Source organism: Vanacampus margaritifer, chromosome 10 (assembly GCF_051991255.1).
Source record: "Vanacampus margaritifer isolate UIUO_Vmar chromosome 10, RoL_Vmar_1.0, whole genome shotgun sequence".
Taxonomy (NCBI): Eukaryota; Metazoa; Chordata; class Actinopteri; order Syngnathiformes; family Syngnathidae; genus Vanacampus; species Vanacampus margaritifer.
Window position 1 is genome coordinate 19,084,953 of NC_135441.1, and position 21,809 is coordinate 19,106,761.

The window sequence follows — 21,809 nt, forward strand, 5'->3', positions numbered from 1 at the left end:
AATATTTGGGAATTTAGGGAAATACACAAAGTATAATGTACAATTATTGGGCGTGCTCTACGTCAGTTCAGAAAGCGTCAAAAGGACAAAATTGTGCTTATTGTTTTGTGGTGAACCTCAACAAGGGTTGTCGTGTTTAGAAAAGAAAATGGACTTAGACTTTGCTTACTCCTATGATTCTCTTATAAATGCTCATATTGAGCTACTCTTGTCCATGTGATGCAAAATGATGGCGTCTTCATATTGATTGATTGATTGAACAGTAGATGGACAGTTGTTGTTGTTTTTGCAGCGTGACGGAGAATGGGAGGTGTTTGCTGATAAGAATTCCGTTTCGGGGGTGTTATTACAAAGGCCCCCATTAATATTCATGCTAAGGGGTGAAGCCTCCAGAGATGGACTAGCCTCTGTATGGATTTAATTTCATTTACACAATGCCTCTGCGTACCAAACAGCTCTTTTCTCTCTGCCCTCGGAGAAAATATGCAACAACAAGATTTGTGGAAAATAAAACTCCTCCGTCACACTTAGGCTTTCCTGCTACTTTTTATTGTGCATGAGTCATCCTAGTAAATATCATCCTACTCACTGATGCCTCTTTTAATTAACAATGAACACATCTTTATTTTCCATATCATTGTCACGAATACATGTAATCATGTCTCGTAAACTGTTGCTTCTCGAGGTGTGGTCCATGGGCTGTTTGTGGTCTATTTCGTTTGAGTATAAATACACTAGTTTTAAGACATTGCTGGGTGGTTTTGAGTATAGCTTTGATTTGTTGTTTTAAGAAATCTTAGCAAGTCATTTTTTTTCTGTTAAGCAGATAACTGCTTTCAGCATTTTCTTAGCCCATTTTTTGCAGTGCCAATATTTGAGTTTTCAATGAAACTAATATTGGCGGCACAGGGAAGTCATGTCAAAGCCAAGATTCAAACTCACAAACCTGTGAACTGTGAGGCAGATGTGTAAATGACTAGCCCACCATCAAAGCAGTGTGGGTTCAGTTCCTGTTCAGTAACGGTGTGAAGATGAGTGTGACTGGTTTCTTTTCTCTACATGTGCTCTTTGAAAAACTGGTAACCAGTCCATGGCGGAATCCGCATTTGCCCGAAAGTCAGTTGGGATAAACTCCAGCTCCCTGCAGCTCTCAACAGAATAATCAGTCTAGAAATTTGATGGATGAATGGACATAACTCAATACATTTTCAGTGTCTGCTCATTAATTCGTGTAAATTCCCAACAACAGCTGTAGCTTATCCCAGATGACTTTGATGATTGATCGAAAGGCAAAATACACCCTGGACTGGTCGTCAGTCAATGACAGGGCACATAAGCGGACAAACATTCACTCTCAAAATCAAAGCTAAACCCACCCAAGTTCTTTCACATATAATGCAAAAATAACACCTTCCGCATTGAAATTGCACCCTATCTTATATGCTCCCCGCAAATGTGACATGAAATCCGCACAGATCGCAGTGTCACTGAAATTGACTTTGCAGTCTAAGCAGATAAGTCAGCGCATAACAGCGATCGTTCCGCCGCGTGAACCTCAAAGCTGCAATACAAACGTGCCAGCGACAAACTCGGTTTCACGCTGAACAGAAGCAGCCAGATATGAAAAGAGGCTTTTGCGAAAAAACACAGGCCAACGGGCAAGCCAACATGGAGACAATAAGAAGTTATTGGCCAAACTGGGAAGTACAATAGCTCCTGCACCTGCTGCATCCCATTTTTAGTGCCTCTTCCAGGATGTGATTAGGGATGACGGGGGGGGGGGGCTCCATCAATCATGTGAACGCCCCCCCGAGGCTGCCGAGCTGATTCTGCGAGCCGCATGGTGGTTCCTCCGCACAATCCGTCACATGCGCTCTGCTCCACAAGTCATTGTGGTAGCTACTCTATCGCCTTACTGTACAAACTTCCTGAATTCCACTGAGCAACAAGAGGCCATAAAATGTATTCCTGGGTCAAACTGCTGCCATAATACAACTGTGCTGGCTATATTTCAAGTTACATTTTAATTGTGTACCAATATGGTAACCTCTGGAAAACAGGGCTTACGCATACTTGGGAATGCCAATAGCAAAGAAGTCAAATTGAATTGAAAACATCATAGATTGGATCATGTTCCGCTTTGGTAAGTTTGCTTGTAAAAGTAAAGAGCAAATGGAAATACCTGTACTTCCTATTTTTCCCTAAGTTAATGCATTTGAATTCCTCCGGGGGAGGAACGAAATCTCCCCCCCCCCCCCTTCTCAAGAATGCGATTGCTGGCATGCTTCTATCCGTCAATGTAAGCGGAGGCTTGAGTGGCCTCAGGAGAAACTGTGCATTGAATTAAGGTCCATCATCTGCCGTGACAGCCATTTACCTCCACAGTGCTCTCTGATCAATGAGCACGACTTTGGTGGATAGCCCTCCAGAGAGACGGACCGTCAGGGGGTGAGTGACAGAAATAGCGCAGCGGGGAGAAATGGATGGACGTCTGCTTTGTTTTGGAATCACTGTGCGTTTTTAGGGAATTTGGGTTTATGTCAAAGCAATTTGGAGCTCGTGACAGATCGCAGGAGTCCCATTTAAAAGGGCGAGCTCCTGGACTTCAGTGATTATTGGAGAATAACTCTTAGCTCTGGACCGAATCTTTGCATTGGTGATGCGATTAATCAGTTTGGGTTTAGTCCCAAGAAGTCCAAGACTGGTTGATTGTTCAATTCATTGTTCAAATACCTTACATAATATAGTCGACCCCATGTTATGTGTTGGTGGTGATCAGGGATGTGCGGTTCAGATTCTTGTCTGGATTAGAGACTGCATCATACCGTGAGGTCTACAAATGAAATGGTTCGATCTGTCAGGTAATAGAGATTTAAGGCCTTAAAATTGTCTCAGGAATCGTAATGTCTAGGATCAAAACCAGGCATTCAAGGACTTTCTGGATCCTGACCCTAGGCCCTGTTCCTGTGGAAACTAGAGACTGTTACAATATCTTGGCAGTAGGACATGGACAGACGCTTTTGGGCTTGCTTTATGTGTGTCAAGAGTAGACCTGGACATTGACTGGTGATGATAGATGAAGACAGGACTTTTTTGGTTCAAAGTGCCTGAGGAAAGTCCTCTGGTACAATGCGACAACTTTGTGTCAAACAGTAGGCTTCTCGAGGAGACCACATACAGAATTATTTACCTTTTTTCGTAGTAGGAACGATACCGATATCAAAAGATAGGAGGTCCATAAGCAACCAATATTTCAATTTTCAGAGACTTCTGTAATCTGTATTTTACGAAATAGTTTACAGTTCATACTTGGCATTGTGCATCCTTTGTAAACACCATACTTGATTCTCTAAGGTTCACTTCATCAGTCATTGATCAATGAAACCAACCACCGTCATTCAAACGTTGATAACTGGAACATTAATATTCAGGATATGTTAATCAGCGGAAGCAATCGTAATCATTTGAATAAGTCATGCTAAAATACCATATGTAAGAAGACTACATACTCTGCTTTTTGTGTGTCAGCACAGAGTCGCTCTCAAGTTGAAGAAGCTCTGCCTGAAGGCAGTGCCTAATTATTTTAAGCTGAAGCAGAATATCTCACCACTAAAAAAGGCTTATTAAAAAGCAGAGCTGTAATCAAATTATATCCCTGAGGATTACATTTCCATAATGAGGTTCTTGGACGTGTAAGTGCGTCTTTTGGCGTGGAATCCACGTGTTTTGTTGAGGACGAACACCTGTAAAAAAATGTTTGTTTTTTTAAATCTCCGTTTTGGAACAAGCGTTGGTTTCGTGGAGGTTCAAGTCTGCAATCTATGTTCGCTTGTCATCTATCTTTTGCCTCTGGAAGTACACTAGTCACACCCGCAAAAACAATTGTTTGCCAAATTGTTTTGTGTGCGAAGAGAGTGCTGTTACATAATTCCAACACTCCGAGCAGCGTTTCTACCGCTTGCAGCGTTTGGGTTTGCCAAGTGAGAGTGAAGTTTAAAACAAAATAGAAAGGATTTTTATGGAAGCAAAAAGGCTCTAGAAACGTGTGTCATCTATCTTTCATGTTTCTGATTGAATTAATTATTTCCCTAGTTTGTCAAAGTACGAGTCCTGGAAGTCACACAAAATGACTGCTTCAAATTTAATGGCTGAATTCTTGTTCAATTTTAGTCATGGGTCTTTGAGAATTATTTTGCACATCATGTTATGATCAACTTTTTTGTGACGCTTGGTAAAAGATTTGCCCATGGCTGGCAACCAGTTCAGGGTGTACCCCGCCTCCTGCCCAAAGCCAACTGGGATAGGCTCCAGCACCCCCCGCGACCCTTGTGAGGAATAAGCGGTTCAGAAAATGGATGGATGGTAATTTTTTCCACCCTCTTTTTCATGGCAAACCTTTGAAAGCTGCTCACTTTCACAAAGTCCATCTGGCTAGGATTGCTGCTTCCCAATGGGGCACTTTTGGGCAAATTCCAATGGAGGAATTCCTCAAAGTACGTATCAGCTTTACATTATATGCACTGAAGTGTATTTTTTGTGTGTATGTGTGTAGATTGTTTTCTCCCAATATATCAGTTGTCAGAGCCACAACATTCTATGCTATGGCAAAATGTGGTAATACTCCATTCTTACTTGCTAGTATTTTATCATGTAATTTGTTCTTTTCCAAGAGGTATTGACATGTTTGAGATTTGATGTAGATGCGGTTCACTGGTTTGGACCCGGAAGAAAAAAAATATCAACTTCCATTGAGACGTCTCAACATCCTAGACACTGGAGGCCTTCAGGGCGGCATGGTGACAGTTTTTGGAGAAATGGGGACGTTCGAGGTTGCGTAACATAAACAAACAAAACTATAATAAATTAAAAAACATGTTGTGGACAGGATGCAGACTTTTTGGGGGCTAAACATTCCGTGCTGGATGAAACCGGCCCTTTGGGGCAATTTGGCATTGAATGAAGAACATCACTTAAATATGCTTCAGTGAACAAGAGTGTCTTTTCTCCCCGCGGTAACCACTTCAGGGTGGAAGCTTCATTTATTCTGGAATTACTCAAACACGGAAAAACCTCAGGGCAGCTTGCTTGTTTTCCCATTTACCCCGAGAGGGCATTTCTGGGAATCCAATATTGGAATGTTTGTCCTTGTTTGCGGTAAACATCCTTGCCGTGAAAGAGTCTCCCTGTGCCGATCTTTTCATAAACATTTACATATCTGCGAGCCGATGAAGGATTTACTGTATGTGCTAAAAAAAAAAAAAAAGCTCTATACCGTAGCACATCACAGTGAAAAAAGTGTGTTGGATGTCTATTTTCCCAGCCTTCTTGGGTAATGGAGCGTGCTCGGCTTTGCCGAGGAAGCGCTGGTGTAACATTTCAAAAAGAGCTTTCAAGTGTGAGATCAGTATAGACGGCTACTTCTCTTCACACAAATGTACCTTTAACTAAGTAAAGTTCTCTTTGACGCACCTCGACACAGTTTTGGGGTAGGCAGAGCTCCTCCAATGGCAGGCATCAGCATGTTCCTAACCATGATCCAGCATTTTAAAATAATAAATACATTTTCTAATAAATGTTCTCCAGATGAGGAGGGGGGAATGGGATCCTGTCCACAGACATCAGACTTAAGAGGGGGGGGCGATTATTATTAATAATCTACAATATGTTTATATCATATACATCCTTGCTCCAAAAATACAATATAAAAAACGGAAATTTTTTATATTATCTACAAGTTAAAAATATGATAAAGAAAAAAATTCCAACACTTCGGGGTACGCTCCAACCGCCTGTTTTAGCTAAAGATATTAACAAGCTTTCTCCGACAACAACAAAAAAACTTTCAAAAATATAGAAGCTACTTTCATATACTGATAAAATGTCTTTACCCATCTCGAAATGGGAGACAGACTTGTCTATAAAACCGGAATCTGACTTTTGGATTCAAGTTTGTGAAAACGCATTTAAAATGACAAAACACACAAATTTACAACATATCCAATATAAATTTATTCACAGAACATACATTACTCAATATATGATGAAGAAAATGGGACTCTCAGACTCCGACATTTGTCTCCAATGTTTACAAAACACTACAGACACTTATGTTCATGCTTTATGGTTATGTACTCCGGTTATGTATTTCTGGACTAAAGTCTTAGAAAAACTTTCCGCTATTTTGGACTGTAGGATACCTTTATCTCCAAACTTGTGTTTGCTAGGTGACCTAACAACAACTGACTTACCACATAAACAATTTCAATCTACACTTGTAGCCCTTACTATCGCTAAAAAAACAATTCTTGTTAACTGGAAAAATAAACAAACTCTGAATATCGACCAATGGTCTAACCTCCTCATAAATCACATTTTAATGGAAAAAATATCTGCCTCAAATAAAAACCAAATATCAAAATTTATAGAAACATGGTCTACGTATATAGAATTTTTTAACCTAATTCTGGTTACTTAATTCTGTCTGTTAGCGAGAGCCACTACATCGTGATAACTTACATTGATGTTTCTGCATTTGGCGATTTATTATTATATTATATTATTAGTATGTTTTTTTTTTTTAATGGGCTTTAGGTGAACTGATGAATACACACACGCTTGCACGCACGCACACACACGCACATACACATACTCACCCACATACAAAAAAAAAATATATATATATATATATATATATATATGTGTGTATATATATATATATATATATATATATGTATATATATATTTAAAAAAATAAAATAAAATAAAATTTAAAAAAAAAAAAATAATAATAATAATAATCTACAAACAGTACTTACTTAGATCAATATTTGATCCAGTTTTCTGATCCACACAATACTGGGTGTACATGTCTCTAAAATGATGAACAGAATAGTCTCGAATTCATCTTGTATAAGCCCCAATTGGAATTTCGGTATCACAGACAGATGGGCGATAATTAATTAAATCTCATGTGGACAGATGATCATTTTGAGGATTCACGTTGAAAAAGGATGCTTGCAACATTAATATTTTACTCAAAACACAAACTGAAGGGAAGTGCTCAGCCAATGTAATGTGAAAACTTTAATTGTTTGATCATTTTCCTGTGTTGTAATGTTGTCCCTCACCAGGGTTAACAGGAACAAACCAAAGCGGTGAGTTCAGCTTCAGTGTTTTCCCGTCTTTGCGGTACCTCACTGTGCTGCTGACGGACGTCCAAGTAACATTCAGCACCACGCAGAAAAAATGAGGATTAATTGTTTTGCATGTGCAAAGGGGGCAATCGCAGCAGTCTGTTTTATTGAGTCCCCGTCGAGAGTCCATATGCTTGGCTGAAATGTGCCAGCAGTGTGTTAGTCTGCACTCTGGACTGCAGTGCTGCTATAACGACATGGATGCCCGTGGCTCCGATCCCGGAATGACAAGCCTCCAGTAATTTTTTTCTCCCCATAAAAATTAGCAAGTGTTTAAATGAAGCAATAGACTGAATGGAGTAATGGACTACAGATGGATTGGACATGTTGGTAATCAGGCTGCAGTCTGACACGGTCTCATGCCAAAGTCAAACTTACAGCCTGTTGCAAGCGATGACGAACCAGGAAAGACTTCCACCCAGGTTGAACTGTTAATCAAAAGTGGAGGGGGAACTTCTCGTTTGCTTTTATTGTCCGAGCACATGATAGGTATCATTTTCACAAGACAGTGAAAGTCAGTTAAGTTTCTTTATTGATAACACAAACAAAAGTCCTGCCAGCTTTCTTCTGGTACAACCTACAATTTATCAGTGGGGCGGATCATTATTGTAGTCATCTTGAATCTTGACTCAGCCGGACAAAATCACAAAGATCATTAAGAACTCACTTTGGGCTATGAAGTGCCGTGCTGTCTACGGACAACAGACTGATACCTCTCCGGTTAGGACTGGTGTTAGACATGGGCTGTTTGTTGTCTTGCTATCGACCGGATAATGAGAATATTAACCAAGGGATGGAGAAACAATGACCAATGGTCTCTGGGGACAACTACTGTCGATGATTTGAATTTTACTGATGATCTCGCTCTGTTCTCTTATAGACAACAGCAGAAGCGGGTCGAGAAAGATGCAACACAAATTGGCCTTTACATTCAAACAACCAAAGCAAAACAGGATGGACAGTCGCAGACCTAAGAGTAAGAACTGGCAAAGCAAGAGCGGTCTTAAGGAATATCAGATGATCATCAACCATTTTCCTTAGATGAACATTCTGACAGAACTGCTAAACCCCTTCTATCATCAGAGGTGGCAAATCCAGGTCCAGAAAGTAAAAACCACGCCAGAGTTTGGCAAAACAACCCGATGGGAGCACTCAGCTGGAATCCACAATGTGACTGTAAAAAGTTGTTTTTCCAATCGCTGGTGCCCTGCGACTGACTGGCGGTTAGTCCTGGGTGTACCCGACCTCTCGCTCGAGTACACCTGCCACCCTAATGAGCAAAAATGCTATGGAAAAATCAATGTATTGATGTAATATTGTATTTAATAGAGTGTTGCCAGTACATCTATGCTATGATTGGCCGGTTGTGTTTCAGGGCGTGGCATAGCGGATCCGACCAATGCTCGGCAGTTGTAACAATGGTGGAAAATAGCACGGCATTTCTTTTGTTTCCTTGCTGCTATGTTTGCTCCTTTTTCTAATTTCTGCCTGTCCTTGCAGCTCAGATTGCTTTTTGACAGCTCGGAGATAAATGCCTCATGTCCATTGCTACATATTTTATTTGGCTGTGTCCACTGCATCATGGCCATAAATCAGCACAATGTGTGTAGTCGGCGTGCATGTTGTGGATGTGCCACATTTGCTCAACAACTTGAATGAGAAATTTGCTTTCTGAAGGCCAGCCCAATATGTCCGCTGTTGCTGGGTTGATTTATGAAAGAGCAAACGTCGCGTGAGCTGCTCATGTCCACTGTTGATGTGTGCCGCGTGTACAGAGTGCGTAAGGCCTATTTCCTGCTTTAAACACTTGGATAGTCACATCCATACTAATTCCTCCTTAATTGTTCTTTACCAGTTTATTTCTTAACGACAATCACGAAATAATCTACTTAATAGGAAGTAATTGAATACATTTATGGGGATATGTCTTTACTACTTATTTGCAACCATTTTTTCAATAGGAAATAGTGGGAATTAAATGTATCCGTTTACTACTATTAGTAGTCAGGAGTGTAGTGAACATCACACTTTTTCACTGGCAATGGCCGTTTCAATTTCAATACTATTTTTTTTAAATAATGCAACAATCAAGCAAATTTTTGCTGTTAAATAAGAACATTCGAGGTTTCAATGTTTTCAATTCTTTTTTTTTTTAATAAGTTGCAGCGTAAACAACAGCAGCCAGTGAATAAAAGCTCCTCATTCCCTTTTTACGGTGAGAATAGATTAGTGTGTAAAGTCCAATGTTGCATTCAAGAGCGGAGGGAAGGTATTGAGTGGACATCCACATAGTGTTGCTTAGAGACCAGCACAGCCTCAGTGATTTATGACATTGTTGATACAATAAATGTTAGCCTTGTTTATTTCCGCACATTATATTGACTGCGGGTATCAATACCAGAGGTGGTCGTAAGTCACATCTGTGCAAGAGAGTCGCAAGTCTTAATGTGTCAAGAAAGTCCCAAGTTACTGAGGCAAAAATCAAGCAAGTCGAGTCATTACAGCGTTGCCTCGTGTATATACAGTATTTGAAATTGGCTACTCACAACCTCCGTTTTATTTATTTTTAACCTATCTTCCATTCCCTTCCATTCCATTCCCTTTTGTTACTGTCGGCTATAGTATATTCCTTTGGCACCATCTTAGTGCCAAAGTGAAGTAAGGAGCCTTTGCCCTGTAAAGTAGAAACATATTTGGTGCAATATAAACCTTAATGTCAAACAATCTTGTTCAGTCATATTAGCCACTTTGCACTCAGTGTATTTCAGAAGGTGGCAGTAATGCACGTCATGCACCAAATGTACTTACTAACCGCCAAAAGAAAGAGGAAGAAGAACAACAACAGCTCATGTGTGGCATATGCCATTAGTTTTCTGCCACCTCTCACGGCATCAAACGAAGGGACCGTCTCCCCCATCTAGCTCACTAGCTTAGCATGTTAGCAAGGAGCCTCACCACGACAATGATTGACTATTTAAGTCACTAAAAAGGCACAATAACCGGCCCAAACTCTACCTTTGGCCACAATGTGACGTGGAATTCTAGTTAAGGTAAGCTATTTTAAACGAAAAAGAAAATGTTTTCCGTCGTAAGAAGCAGAAGCTTTGAATCCATCTGGACCTCGTTGGCTGCCCTTGACACTATTAGGGAACATGGATTTGGGTGCAAGTCTCACTGCTTTTGTTCTTGGTCTCGGTTTTTGTAAAATCAATTTCCCCCAATTGTTTTTTTTTTGCAGAGTCAAATAAAGCTGATTAATCGGTCGAGCTCTACTTATTTTTATTTGCTGGATAAATATCTAAAGATGTCACCAAATTTCCATCATTGAGGAGCATATACTTTACTCTTTACTCTTTACTCAAAAGTCGGCAGACTTCCAGACAACAGGCCGTGCTGGCCCGCCACTTGTGTTTTGTTGTTTTGCGTTGTCCCATCTAATCGTCCCTGCTAGAGGAGCGGATAATTAATGGCGGTGTGGCGACATGGAGAGAACCGGCGGCCATTAACAGGCTAAGGCCTCGACCGTGTTTACCCAACATGTCCTGCTCCTCGCTTAATGGGCATGCAAGCTTATTGGACATCTGGAGCCGCTTGTGGATCGCAAGCAGGGAAGAAGAAGAATCGTCAACTACATGTTACGACATACGGTGGTCTTCCAAATGAATTACAATGGGAACATCAATGCGATTGAGCCAAAACAATATGTATCACTGAAGAGACTGTTTGTTTTGTAGAGTCCCTTCACATCCTATACTGTATGAGATTCTCCTACTTATTCTCACACTTCCTATTGGGACATCCATTAACAAATACATTGTCTAATGAAAGCCAATGGAAGAACCAGGTTTTAAAAAGAAAAGTTTTTTCTTTTCTTTTTTTTCCTTTTATTCTTTATTATTTAAACATACTTTTTTTCTTGTAATAATGCATATTGTTTCTGATTAAAAAAAGGGACTTGTAAATATTATGGCTTTGATGAAATTTATTTTTTACTCTAGGTTTGACAAGGTTTGGGTATATATAACACAATATTCCGATTTTTTTTTGGTTTAAGAATTACTCTCATAATATTTTGTTTTTGTGGGGGTAATAATGAGTGGGGGGAGCATGAACCTGGAAAAAATAAATATAAATAGGTCATAGGATGAATTATATGACAGAATGATATGAATGAATGAATGATAATACGTGATTTTCACAAAATAATGAAAATCTCGTAAAATACTGTACAACTTTTACTCAAATTTTTCAACAATAACTGTAAATTACAAGATTTGGGTGTGTTTGGATGTAAATTAAAACACACATTTAATCTTATAAAATGATTATTTTCCCTATAGGACAATTTTATTCTAATAATGTGATTTTTTTAGTTTATTGTCATACAGTTAAAAACAAGTTTCTCAGTTAGTTTCCCACAAAACTTCTTTCTCACAACATTATTAGTTCCTGTGGAAGAAAAATATAACTTTTTGCAGTGGGATTTTTTTTATGTGGTTAATAAGCATTTTTTTTTTCAATACAATCAACTTAAATCTTGCATTTTAGTTTCTCCTACAAAATATATATCTAAAAAATTATTGTTAGTTTTTTTGTGTATTTTATGCTTGTAAATGACAATTATTTTTGGTGTAATATGGCTTTTTTTCATTAAAAAAACCCAAAACAAATTAATGTATTCTTGACTTTGCACCCAGCACTTTTCTGAGGTCATTAACGTTCATAACTCTGAAAACGTTTCAGTTGACCCATTTGGGTAAATATTTCTTCTTTTTATTTAAAACACTGTGTTGCAAAATGACAAAAATTGAATTAGCCCACTCTACAGCTCAATTTCACTATTGATTCAGCCTGCTTGAACAATTTTTCTGATTTGCTAAATGTATGCTGCCTGAGGCTTGGGCACATTTAAGCACAAATGAAAATGAAAATGGCACACCCATTAGTGCTGTTAATTGATTCCAGTATGACGCAGCATGGCAGCGTGAGGTAAAAACGACCTTTGGGCTGGCCAATTGTAATTGCAACGAGTGTGAGTGGTGTTTTCAAGCTAATAGCACTGATGGGTGCAGAGGTGGCGGGGTGGGGTTTGGCGATTTTTTTTTTTATATAGGCATTAGAAAAGCTGAGCATGTGCAGGTGTCAGGCGGGTCGTTTCATCATAATAAAAAGTTGCTGCAAAAAAAATTGCGCGACTAGAATGCATGATACAGGTCACATAAATCCTTCCAAGATTAGAAAGGAGCTGGTGGACTTTTTCTATAATTAACCAGTAAGTTTGGTTATAATAAAACTTTGTTTTCATTATATTATTTTTTTTATTTAGTAAAAAGTTCATTGTAGCGTCAACATTTCTTCATAAAAATATGACAGTTACTGCTGTCTATGTGTATGTTCTTTTTTTTTTTTTTTTACTTCTTCAAATAGTAAATACTTTGAATTCTTCCCCATGGTCCGTAGAGGATAGCTCCACTTCTTCAAATCAAAATGATCAAATAATCATTCATTTAATCTGGACTTCAGTAATCATAATATGAAATTGCTACCATGTCCAGAATTTGATCAATGATGCAATCTCCTAGAAAATATTAAATGTATTTTTTTTTCACTGAATCTTCACACACAATGTTGATGTTAAAAAGCAACAGCAACAACTTTCGCTGGTTTTAATTGGCCAAAAGTTACTACGCTAGAGCAATTTAATGTAAGCAGTATATAATTGATATATTAAAAGAGCTGAAGCTGGAAATTACCAAATCAGAACAAATTCCACACGCTTGAGAAGTTCCATTACATTTGCATGAATACAGCTAAAAATGGTTACAAAAAAAAACATGAACACAAATGGCCAATATGGAGCCCAGTGTGTTCAGTATGTCCACTACTAACCAAGCGCGTTTCAGCACTAGTGCCAAACAGTTGACAAGCCTTAAGAAAAGCTATTAACATTTCACTCCTCAATCACTTGCGCCCAGAGATCAAGCCGAGATGACTGGAGGCGGACAAAATATGTGTTTCAAGGTTCTGTGTGTGTATTGTTCACTAAATGCACTCTGGCTGACTGATGATGAATTGGAATCTATGGCTGGGGCTGATTATCACTCTCATTTGCCGGCGTAATGCTTTTTTCTTTTTTTTCTCTTGAAAGGTTGAATGGTTTCTTTGCTGGGACAAATATGGCCATCAATTCTAATGCCATTTGTCCAGCCGCTGGGGAAAGGTGCAATAATACAGTTGCAGCATTCCAATCCAATGGCTTACCTTAAAAAAACGTTTTGGGCCAACCTCTGCATGTATGGTGGCCCTGAAGGGACAGAAGACACAATGATTGCCAAGTGCTGTATTATGAAAGTTGACCTGAATAATATATATTTCAGTGACTTTTGTGTTGCTCCTTAATTATTGTATTCCTCCATTTTACTGTCTCACAATAGAGAGGGCGCATCCCATTAATGCATTTACAATATAGACAGCAAACTGAACCAATGAGGACAGGAGTCATGTCTGAATAGATTTTTTTTTTTTTTTTTTAGAATCATGATACTAAGGTAGCTGCTTCTATAGTCTGATGAAACCACTCAACAGCGGTTGGAAATATAACCCATAAAACTCAATGGCACTGTGGACCTTTAGCTGTCAGTAACGTTGTGAGTCGATTTAACCTCCTCTCGGTAATAGCCACATAGCGCTAAGCTATGAGTCAATCATCACGGACAGCTGTCGACAAAGCACTTTAATTCTTAACTGCCAGGCTTGTGTACAGAGGAGTTAACCACTGTTATAAACAAACTAAAACACAACAGTACCTTAATTTAGAAGTTTAACTTGTTACATGACCAAGTTTATCAAGTTTGAAATGAAATGAAATGCTATTCAACCATTCCCGCCAACAAAAAAACACCATCCAAAGAAAAATAGCACACTTATCAACTGAGAATGTAAAGAAATAAATGGCTTCATAAAGTGTATTTAAACTTTAAGTCTCCCACACACACAGAGTAGTGTTCGTATATGGATGTGTGTTATTTTGTTTTATCAGTATTCAAAAATGTTGGCAGAAGTCGGTGACCTTCTAGCCTTGCCAACACTGGCATGCGACAATTAGCCACAATCAGCAGCGTCTCGTGATGAGTTGTTGACAGCGTCGCCGAGGTGCCGAGCGAGGAGTGTACATAACAGTTGGCAGCGCTTGACACACGTGTGAGAGAGGGACAAACGGACAGGCTGCTGACAGGGAGATAATCCTCCGTTAGCCCGTTGGGAGAGCGTCAAGGGCCCTGAGGTCAGCTGGAGGGCTCTTGAAAACAACAGTAGGAGGGCTAATTATTGCACCAGACTTTAATAAAGGGATACGATTGCATTGTTTCGGCATTGTAGTCTTAGAACAAGAACATTTAAACCTCTATTCACACATTAGTGTTAGCATCTGTGCTATGGTTACTTTTCAAAGTGGAGCTTGGTCAGTTTGACACATGGGATAAATTATGATACTGTAGCATTTAGCATGTAATCTGTCGAGCTTCATTCCGATATTCTGATATCTTTGTCGGTGTTTTCTTTAGTTTGTAGCTAAAGTGTAATATTTAACTGGGTAAGCTTTAGTTAAAGCTCTATATAAAAAGCAGTCCATTTACTACTCCGTGATTTTCTCTTTGTTGGTGTCTTCATTAGTTTGTAGTTTAAGTGTAATGCAGGGTGACCAGATTTTCAAAATGAAAAAGCGGGATACTTAAATTTCACCAAATTTCCTCACTATACAATCTTCGAAAAGGAAGCGGGTGTGGGGAGGGTGGAGCTCAGCTTGTGTTGTAGCGTCTCACAATCGAAGTGCATAGTAAGACGTTTCTCATGATTCTTAGATGCGAAAGCAGGAAGTAGTTGTAGTTCCGGTCGCCGCCTGCTACGCTACTTATGCTGCATGCAAGGAAGGTCAGAAGTCGGAATTATCTCAATTGGCTTTTCCTAGCTCCGACCTGAAAACGTTTGTGTCGAAAGTAAACAACCAAAATGGTGGATAGTGATAAATTGTTTTTTTGTTTTGGTCCTCAAAACGCATTTTGACCTCCAGAAAACATGCCTTCTTGCAATTTTGCTTCATTTATGTATTTATCTTATTTCATAAGCATTCCATACAGTTCAGTAGTTCACCGTATAATTTTATGCAGGGAAATAGTGGCATACTGTCACATATGTTGTGTTACGTGAAGTTATGTTGAATATCTATGAATAAAGAAGGCTATCTAGTTTTATACTCAAGTAAATTGTGTTTTAGCATTCATGTGTGTTTCCATAGGGGAGTGACGTCATATTGTAGCCGGTCAATGAAGTCAGGGTCCTTTTTTTTCCTGACTTCACAAGTGAGATTTCCGAGTTCAAGGGGGCGTTCCCGTACACACATCCTGGTTTGTAGTCAGAAAAGCCCGACTTCCCACTTTCCTCGAATGCAGCATTACATATGACTTATTGGTGCAATCGTACGCCATAAACTGTGACACTGAAATCAATGTATTCAAGCTATGAGCAAAGAGAAAGTGGCAACGTAAGATGGCCGCCAAAGCACTTCCGTAGCTTCACTTCTCCCGACGGCGAGTAAGCGGCACTGGCAGTCCGTTCATATGTAAGTCCGTGCTGCTCTTTGTAAGTCTGTTCTGCTACAAATGAGATGCGAATGAGAACGTAAATGTGAATTTGGAAGTACAGTAGGCTAAATAGAAAGGAATTTAACAGTTAGATTTATTTTAATTGGTTTATTGTATAGTATCATATAGTATAGTTCATCAGCAAATAATGGAAGTTTTGTTTAAAAAAAAAAAGGACTAATTCCTGAATATGACAATAGCTTTAAGCACTATATTGGGAATACTTTGACATTCTTCTCATCCATCTTCCAACAGTGCTTGTGAAGGTGTTGCCACCAAGAGTAAGATACCCTGCATTTAAATGTTGTGTTTTTATTCTACCACACACTATTGTGGATTCCTCCAAGCTCCGAGAAATCATCATCCGTAGCATGTGAACTGTGGGAGACCCGCAGCTAAGCCATTGAAGGGCGGAGGAACGGCGAATTGGGCCGACTCAGGCGGAGGTCTCCTCATGCCGCAGACGGGACGGAATCAATGGAGGGTGCCGCCGACAGCAAACCCCCAGCGGGAAGGCGTTGGCATGAGAAGCCACGGGCGCAGGACGAGGAGGAGGAAGGATGGGAATGTTGATGAGAACGTGCCAGGTGAATAAATGAGGCCTGACTTGAACCATGGGAGCTGTTGGCTTGCTACAGATGAGGGAACTACATACAGTAGCCGCATGAAGCATCTTATACTAACAAGTGTGACGAGAAAACAGCAAATCACAGATTTCTTCTCCCCCAAGTGATTGTTTTTATGGGTTTTTAGAGTCAACAGTGGTACCTTAACTTACAACTGCACCAATTTAACATTTTGTGTACTGCATTCCCCTTGCGATAAACAACTAATGGAGTTTCCTGGTGTTAATTACTATAATAGAGAAAACACTGACAAACCAAACAGCTTCAGCTCTCCAAAATGTCGTGTCGAACACACAAAAAAATGAGGGAAAAAATTTGTACACAAGTTGTTTCCAGCAACAGCAGTAGCCTGCAAACCACTTAAATCACTATTATTGTGGCAGCTTCTATGCAACGCAGCCGTAATGGTGCAACACATGGCTTCAGGTGGTCTTCTAGTCTTTTCAAAATAGAGGCTTTTAAATTATGATCATAATTATTAGGGATGCTCGATACCACTTTTTTGTGGAGTGGTATTCACCATATGAGCATTCACTCTGTAGTACAAAAATATTGCGAAAAAGGCCCTTCTTTCTGACGCAGATTTGAGATATTTGCTCGGATTGCGTTTTTTGCAGTGTGCCAGCACGTATGCCGAGGCCTCTGACAGTAGGAAACAGATTACATGGCAAAGCAAAGATGTATTAGTAGAGTTTAATGGAAGAGAGATGAGTGGATGAGGGTGGGGGGGACTTAAATAAATTAACCTTCAGTGAATTCCCGGAGGCCTGTGGGAATGACAGCAGGAGGAATTGTCCCCTTGTCGCGGATGTAATGAATACTAATGATGTGTTGGTGGCCCCCAGTGCACTTTGTTCTTGTTTAACTGCGTGTGTAAACATGATCTGGTGTGGACGGACAGGACGAAACAAACAGAGGATGGGGGAATAAAAGGAACTTTAATGCTTAAATGCTAATAGGGGCAAGTGAAGACCAGATCCTACTAAATCCAGCAGTCTAAAATGTCTTGGTGAAGCAGCATGTGGCTCATATGTTTGTCATCACAAGTGTGACAGAAGCTGCCAACAACCTTGTACCTCTATACAAGCGCTCCCTTTTTCCGAGTAAGGAATTGTTTCCTTTGTTTATTCTAGTAATATAGAACATATTGTAGCACAAAACACATTGCCACGACTTGTTGTTCTTTCAGGGCGTTGCGCCAAGACTTTCTTCATCTCCAGTTTTGCTACGAATGCACATCTGTATCAGTGTCATGCCAGCAGTTTCATTCGATCAACAAAATCTGCAACGGTGTCTCAGTCCAACCGTGTTACCGAGAAAACAAGAGCAACAACAGCGTCTGCACTCGGAGTGGTTTCACTTCTCTGAGCCCATTTTCACAGAAAGCTATCAGCGTGATAAGTCGTCTCAAGCAGCACTGAAGATTTGCAGCTCTTTTTATGTTTGCACACAAAAGTGCATGTGGCCCAGTGCGATAGGAGCGCAACAAAGCCGGTGTAGGTGTGTGTGTTGTGCTATGTGAATGTGTGTGTGTGGGGGGGGTGAGTGGGGTGGGTTCTTTTCCAGCCTTACCACATGCCCGCAACATCGCGCTGACAGGCGGCACAGCTGAGAACCTCCATTTTTCTTCAATCAAATCTCTGTGGAAACAGACCAAGTGAACAACAGCAGTTGGCTTGTCTGTCAACAGAAACCTGACTCTTGCTCTGCCCATTTTGGAAAGCTTCAAGCGCAAACTGTGCAAGGCACTATGGCCGTGAATCCCTTGATGCAAAAGTAAGCATTTCATGGCTTCACACTCTACGTGCAGAAAAAGTAGGAAAATCAGAAAGGGAAATTGTTTAAGGTTCTGGTTTCTACTCACAAACTTGGGGTAGGTAATTCACATTAGTGTGCCAGCAAATATCATCAGGTGTCCCCTGGGAAAATATCCACTTTGTCCAAAAAATAATTTACTATACAAATACAAGGCTCGAAATAAGCAATTTCACATCAGAGTCCAAATTAGCATTTTGTCGGAGATTGAGGCACACATATCGCTACTTACGCCACAGCTAGCTAGCTAGCAACTAGCTCTGGATGGCTACTGGTCCAGTTAAAAACATTGTGGAATCGCTCTTAAGTCAGTAATCATCGCCTCCTTGGCGACAAATAGGCCACAAGTATCGTCAAGAAGGGATAACGCCGAAAGACGGAGAAGCACTGCTAATTGCTAAGCTGGCCAAAGATTTGCATGTATAGTGAGTCCTTGAGATACAAACGAGTTCAGCTCCTACTTGGCAACCTAGCCCGAATTTCCGTGTAATTCGGATTTCACCGCTAAAGTCGAAATTTACATAAAAATACTTTGTACAGTAATTTTTTAAAACGTATTTACGCCACCCGGAAGTTGCCGGAAACAATATTTTGTGTTTCCGCACAGACATTTATTGCTGACCATGGCTGTCAAAGCAGAGCTTGTAAATTTAAACATGGAAATGTGATGCGCATGATGCGAGCCAACCTGCCCGATGGACGCCCAACACAACTTTAAAATGGCATGATCACTGTGAGAAATGTTAATGAAAAAGAAGGTGCTAGTAATAGTAAAGTAGTAGTGGTAGTTTGAGTACGTCGGAACTCTAGGGTTCCCTGTAATCGTGTAACACCGGAATTAAGAGCTTAATTGTTCATTCATTCTATTGTCATATTTATATTAATAAAACCCTTTTTTCGGGTATGTGGAATTTTTCAAAAAATTGCTCCACAAATTGGAAAGTTACTCTTCAAATTAAGTAATTTATTAGCAAAACTGCTCCGTAAAGAAAATAAGTTATTTAGCCACTGTATCTAAATTGAACAAAAACCTCTAAATTATCTCACCACTGACCAATGTCAAAACACGCCTGACATTGAAAATCTCCAGTTCCCTATCCCAAGCCAAGATTAATGAGAGGCTTTCCGTACGTCAAGAACAGCATCCTTTTTAAACCTGAGCCGAAAATAATGGAGACATGACTTGCTGTGGTGACCCCTTATGGAGAAGCCTTCGATGATAGTATTGCTAAAACCGATTTAATGATGTCCTAAGACTTTTGCTCCGTGCTGCTGCTAAATATAAAAGAAGTGCTGAGGAAGCCCTGCGGCGGTTCAGCTGCTGGTGGTCATCTGTCGTTCAACATCATTAAGATGCTCGATTGCCAGCTTAAATCTGGAGCCAAGCGTCTGCCTCACCCACTGCGTCCATTCCGTTGCTTGACCACTGGCGACTTTTCAAGGTATTCTAACTGCGTTCTTCAGACATGAGCTGATGTCAGATGACAATAGGATGATTCTAAAGCTACCATTAGACGGTTAGTCGGACGAATGCGAACGATGGTCGCCGGCACGGGTGATCAGTCAGCGGACAGACAGCGCCTCGGAGCCTTTTACCACTAATATCATTTTTGCCACAAGCCTGACTGTCGTCGACTATGTTGGATGTCATCGTTCAGCGAGCAGGAAGCGGCTCATTCGTGTGATGACAGTGAGATCACACATGGCCAACGTTCCAACCTGATGACAAAGGACGACTGTTGCAAATAGTCTCGAAGATAAACTACACAGTGAAAATGAACATTCTGTGAAGGAGTTTCAAACAATAGTTTGTTCATCTTTTCCCTCGCTATTCAGATTCAGATGACTTTATTGAGCCCTGAAAGAGCAATTCAAAGAAATGTGAAAACAACAATGAACAACAAGGGGAGACAAAACGGGAAGCCTACCCCTTTAAAGGGAGGCACAGTATGAATCTGGAAAAAAAAAACGAATAAAAAAGACTAAGCCACATAATTAAGACATTGCAACAAGTTTATACAATATATATGATGATATAATGGAAGAAAACTACCCAAGGCACCTTGTTTTGTGTTGCCAATTTTCTCCAGGCATAGAGAGCGACTGATCTGGTACGAGCTACTGTTAATCAAACATACATGTGCATTCCATCATAGAAAAATAAAACAGCAGGTAAGCAAAATGTGGTCCAGTCTAATATTTTAATTTTCACTGCCTCCATGTCTTTCTTGCCTTAAGCTACTGTCAGTGAGTCAATGATTTCCCATCAAATAAATGTGTTTTGAGGATAACACTGATGGAAGAAATGAAAATTGTTATGGAATGTAACATTACAATACAACTTTGAACGGTCTCCTGGTATCATGTCATGTATTGAGAAATGAATGGTGGGAGCAAATCTGTGTTGACATCTCTTCATAATACATCTCTGAAACACATTATCTTTGATTTGTTGTTGAGACTGAATTGAGACTGCAAGGACACTGACTTATGTGATATTTTCAAACACCAAAGGAGAAGTCTTAATGCGCTCATTCTTTTGTGCATATAATGCTTTGGTATGTACGTCAAAAACAGAAGGCGAACAGTTCTACAGGGAAATTATGTTCAGAAAGTAAATGTGTTATCTTTTGATGTCTTCCAGTGAACCCTTAATGCGCTTCCTAGGGATGAATGTATCATTTACATAATCAGGCAAAACACAAATTGACTCAAATGGACGGCAAATGTGTGCCGCATTCCTGCTGTTCACATGATTTTAACAAGAACCAATGAGCAAGTGTACATGTTTACACACATCATTTACCAGAAAAGAAAATGCCCCAGATGAGAATATGCTAATGCTAGTGGGGAAACCAATGTGGCATTGAACACATCAATTGGAGAGAGACACGCTAGCAGAAAAAAATAAACAATAAGAGTCTCTGGTGTCTACGTCGTGGCATCTAAGGAGACAATGTTTAATCTATCTGAGAGGAGACTAAGGACAGCTGCAGCAAATTGGAGATTGCGGAGTAGAACGCTGCAGTGTCCAGAAGTTAAGGCACAGAAACAGGGTAAGATAGCATTTGCATATTATTAACATGGTATTTGGGGTTTATTATGTCAAAAATATCACATGCTTGGAAACCCCGTTTAACGAGGTAGTACAAATAATAGCTTTGTTTGTTTGTTTGGCCTACCAAGAAAAAATAGTTTTTAATTACTACTAGGTCAGGTAAGTCGTAATTTTACAATACACCACCAAAATAAGTTTTTAAAAAAAACAACTCTCCCCTACTATATACTGTAAATAATAAGCACCTTTATTCCTTAATCCTACCAGTAGCTATCAGACGACCTTACCGACGCCCCTGGTTCAAGCGCTAACTAGTTGGGCTACTGAGCTAGCTGTTATGAGCTAGCTGTTACTGAATATCTAACATGCTATATACTCAAGTATTTTTGGGATTTTGATGACATTGCTTATTTAATTTATTGTTTTAAATTATGAGGACTGGTATTGTAGGCCAGAACTGGTCTTATTTGCTGTTGGC

At 39.8% G+C, this 21,809-nt stretch overlaps 1 protein-coding gene across 4 annotated transcripts in view; it reads right to left on the reverse strand.

Annotated features, from left to right (window-relative positions):
• The window catches only part of enox2 (ecto-NOX disulfide-thiol exchanger 2), a 313,782-nt gene that overhangs the window by 254,725 nt on the left and 37,248 nt on the right, over positions 1 to 21,809 (reverse strand). For 2 of the 4 annotated variants that reach the window (XM_077577810.1, XM_077577817.1), the window contains one exon: positions 13,455 to 13,497. The exons of the other annotated variants lie outside the window; for them this stretch is intronic. The gene's annotated coding sequence lies outside the window, so the exon portion shown is untranslated. The remainder of the gene's footprint in view (positions 1 to 13,454; positions 13,498 to 21,809) is intronic. 4 annotated transcript variants of the gene reach the window in all.